At 50.1% G+C, this 4,486-nt stretch overlaps 1 pseudogene; it reads left to right on the top strand.

Annotated features, from left to right (window-relative positions):
* The first annotated feature begins 3,098 nt into the window (after positions 1 to 3,098).
* Positions 3,099 to 4,486, top strand: part of LOC123121203 (tyrosine N-monooxygenase-like) — a 3,133-nt pseudogene continuing 1,745 nt past the window's right edge.

The following is a 4,486-nucleotide window of genomic DNA, read 5'->3' as shown; positions in this document are numbered from 1 at the left end:
AAACGCAATTAATATAGACGCAATCATTTCCTAAAAAACAGATGCAATCACTTCTTGTATGGTAACAAATATCTTCTCAATAACGGAATCAATCTCCTTTTTTCTCCCATCTCTACTGCCTTAAAAAACGCAAGGTTCCTCTCCCATCTTACGTTGTCCCACCCTTCGTGCATCCCTCCGTGCGCGATCCCCACCTTGATCTCCACAGATTTTCTCCCCCCCCCCCATGATTTTCTATTTAAATTGGTTTTGACCTGGCCGAACAAACCAGGATCAGTCTTTGGTAACACAATCAATTCTCATATGGTAATCAATCTCTTATTTGCCAACGCATAATGCAATCAATTCACGTCAATCATAAACATATTCTTCTCTTCCTTATATTGGTTTACTTTCTTCCTTTTCTGCTTATTCATTTTTCTCTATATATCTCTCTCCCTTCCTTTGCAGATTTCTTCTCATTCATCCCATGATTCCGTGCCTGCCGCGCTAGGATACGCAAGACCCTACGTGTGCCGCCGCTGGGACCCCGCTCGCACCGCGCTGGGAGACCTCCACCCTCTCTAGGAGAAGAGGCCGGAGCACCATGACCAGGGAAGATCATGGCGTTGTCAAGTACTCGCCTCAAGTCTATGCCACACACTCGAGGCCCAGATCCATGTCGCCTCTGCGCACCTACGTTGAGTGCTGCCGCCGAGCCCTTTTCTCGACGTCATTGCCTGACCATCACTACCGAACCAGGCCTCCCCACAAGCCTCCTGCCCTTCTCCATTCCAGCGTAGAACCATCACCAAGCCTTTTTCATCATTGAGTCACCGGGAGACGGGAAGCATGAAGATGTCGCGGGACGTCGTGCATCTTTTCCGAAGGACGGAGGTTGGCCAGACCACGCGCTCTCGGGCAAACGACTCGGTCGTCAACTGCTACAAGGAGGCGCCGGCGAGTGATTTATAAATGCTTTCATGTTTATAATTTTCAGTTATTTTTCTTGTCTGCTTGATTGCCATATCTGATGTATTTTTCCTTGATATAGTTACAGGGATCTTCAAGGGGCAATGCCCTGATGGCAAGCTATCATGCATGATGCAGTTATCTTTACTTGCTCCCATGAATATATTTTTCATATTTCTCATGAAAATCAGACGCTCAACACACACTGATATTCTATTCGTGTTGCAGACAATGTAAATTATTTGCGATCTAGAAGGGACTCATCATTCTGAGAGTCTGGTTCTACTCTTAGTTAGGTTGGATTTTTTTTTTGTTATCCTTGGAAGACTAGCATTACGTAATAAATTTGTAATCCCATGCTTTTGCCAGTATATATACTATCTGAACTCTCCCTAACCAAACATACAGTCTAGACATGTAGTATTACAGTTGGGTCATTCAGATATTCCATAGAACATCACCCTTCTCACTATTTATTAACATGCCTTGCACAATACTTCTTAGTTTTTATATATATTCAGATATTCCATATAACCTCACCTTGGTTTGCTTCTTTCGCTGTTGAACTACCCGTCTCAGTGGGTCGATATGTATTAAACTCTGATGGTTGATCTGTACATCTTCTGTCCCAGTATGTACAAGGTGAGGTTCATACTTTTGATTGTTTAGTCTATTGGTGTATTATGTATTTGATTGTGAACACAATGAGGCCATGCTTGTGCATCATCATCAATAACAGTCATTGTGGCCATGTATGTGATTTAAGAGGAATAATATTTTGGACAATATTTGTCTGAGTCCAATTTTATAGACGGATTGATGACGTTATTTCTTTCATGGCGAGCCAAATGTAAAATATTTGTGTGAGTACAATTGCATAGAAGGATTGATAACATGCATTTTCATGTGCGGTAACTCAGAGTTAAGCTTACACATAAACCGAGAGTCGGGAAGAGATAAATAGATTATTCGTTAGAGCTATATGCATCTATATTCCCGTGGCAACGCACGGGCAATTAACTAGTCAATACATAAATAGGTTGGATCCCTCTTAAGTTGATTACATGATACAAAGAACTAGTAGAGTATTGCCCTTTGTTATCTAATTGCCAAATAAAGGCATCAGCATCCTCAAAGTACTCTACGCTTCCAACAAGCTCAAGCAATTGGAACCATTTCTCCATTATATTGTCATCAAAATTTCTGATAAGAGAAAGTTTAAGTTGTTGTCCATCCCAAACATCACTAATACATTTGGAAGGCTCAGTGCAGATAATGTAAATAGACTAGAATCGCATAGCTAGGAGATATACCAAACCCAGTGTCTTCCCAGAATATGACAGTGCTGCCATTCTAGTTTTCCATCTATACCCAAATTTAACAACTTCGAATATTGACATAACCCCCTTCCAAAATCTGGAAGAGTTCTTAGTAGCACTAGTAAACAAATTAGACCTGAAAACGTGTTAGTCATCTGTCCCTTTTCGAAGGAACCGCTAGATCTTTATCAAACAACCCCAAATAGACGACTGTTCATGTGCAAGCTCCCTATCTCTTCTTTCGCACGCACACCTCCAGCCTATCCCACCCCAATGTCTGACTCCACCACCTGTGGCCGGCAGTCACTACCGCGCACCACCTGGCCGCCCGTCCTCCCCTCAACCTCCGCCCACCTTGCTGGCCACAATCCCGGCCATCCCTCTACCCCCTGATCTGCAGAAACCCGGCGACCCGCACACCCCCACCGCCGGTTAAGTTTCTTCCTCACCTTCACCTGAGACGACGCTGCGAGTGATCCTCACGTCGTCCCCACATTCAGCCTCATGCATAGTAGAAATCGACTAACGCCAAGAAAAAATTCAGGCATTTGAGATTTAGCAAAACCGAAATTTTAAAGAAGAGGGGAGGGGACGTCGGTCGTTTTGCTTTTCTTGCGCATTGCATGCACATGCAAGAATTGAACAGTTGAGGAAGCTGGTTGACCGGGCCGGGCCACCGCGGCGGAGACATCACATGCATGTCGCCGCTCAGCTCTTGCTGGCCAAGCTAGCTCGATCGTAGTCAGCTCCATCCATTTCGGCTAGATTATACGTACTATAGTGATCGATCATTAGCAGGGGCGTAGCTAGGCCCGGGCTGCCCAGGCCATGGCCCGGGGCGTGGAAGGAAAATACACTGTATACTGTAGCTACAGTAACGTGTTTTAGCTAGTAATTACTGTTCCACCGAAGCTGGCCCGGGCCGTAGCCATATCCTGGCTACGGCACTGATCATTAGTACCGGTCCGGCCGTCGCGAACGCGTCCTTAAGCTACCATTTACTATTGCCGCTCGGTCGCCGGCCGGCTGGTTCATCGATCCATGGGGTCGACGACGACGACGATGACGACTTGTGTTATCAAGCAACCCAACACTCGATCGATCGTCGCTGGCCCTGCCTGGAAATTTCGTAACCGTGGCCGTTAGTTGTATACGTACGTAAGTGCATCACATGCATACGTACGTTACGACAATGCGTTTCGTCTCCGTGCTACTTAAAAATGGATCGGTCCTGTGTACCGAAAAAGGGTTTTCCCCCGCTTTGTATTCCAAAGCAACCAACACCGAGTACAGAGATCGCTGTGACGAGCAGCACAACACATCAAAAAAAAGGAAGAAGAAACAAATGCCAACTATGGCAGCTCGGCAAAGCGCGGATGACCCGTCACCGCGGCGCCCACCGGATAAAAACCACCACAGACCGAGGTTCCGAACTGCCGCGTACCAAGCAACACCTTCAAAAAGGAATGCGACGCCGACGATGCTGCTACCCGGACGAGTTCTAGGGTTTCCCCCGGCACGCGGAGGGAGGTGGGGGGTGAATACCACCGACACCCTTCAGGAAGGAATGGTGGCACCCGCAGGTGTCACCGCGTCGGGGCCGAAGCTGGCAGGGATTTCTCCCGCATTCCCAGACCCAACCGCCCAACCGGATGAAACCGACCCGCCAAACTGTCGCCCACCCCCATGCGCCAACGCAGAAGCGCCGCCACCAACGCCGCCTCACTACGAACACCACCATGAGGCCAAGAGGACCGGAGAGAAGCGCACCACGACGGGAGCAGCAACACCGACGCCGAGCGGGAGGGAACCACCTCCACCGCCGTCGTGCGGGAGGCCCATGCCTCCGGCACCGTCGCGGTAGCCGTCCGGACATGGCCGCGGGGCATGCCGGGCCACCCCTGGCCCAGCCAGGCCCGACGCGGGCCCGTTAAGCCCTGCCGGCCACGATGCAGCAGGTCGGCGTTGGCGCCGCCAGCACCCAGCCACTCGTCGCGTCTCCCCCGCCTCCCAGAAGCCACGCCGGAGACGATCCCCGCCGCTGGCCCGCCCAAGCCCAGATGGGGCCCGAAGGGTCCAGATCTGGGCCGAGCGGACGACACCAGATCGCGCCGCCAACGGCAGCGCCGCCGCCCAGCTATCCGCCTGCGTCGCGCCACGGAGCCCCGCCGCCACGGCAGACCGTCGCCGCCGAAGTGCACCCCCCGAAGCAGCTC

This window comes from Triticum aestivum, chromosome 5D (assembly GCF_018294505.1).
Source record: "Triticum aestivum cultivar Chinese Spring chromosome 5D, IWGSC CS RefSeq v2.1, whole genome shotgun sequence".
In the NCBI taxonomy this organism is placed as follows: Eukaryota; Viridiplantae; Streptophyta; class Magnoliopsida; order Poales; family Poaceae; genus Triticum; species Triticum aestivum.
The sequence above is the reverse complement of the archived record's forward strand: the minus strand, read 5'-3'. Positions and strand labels throughout refer to the sequence as shown.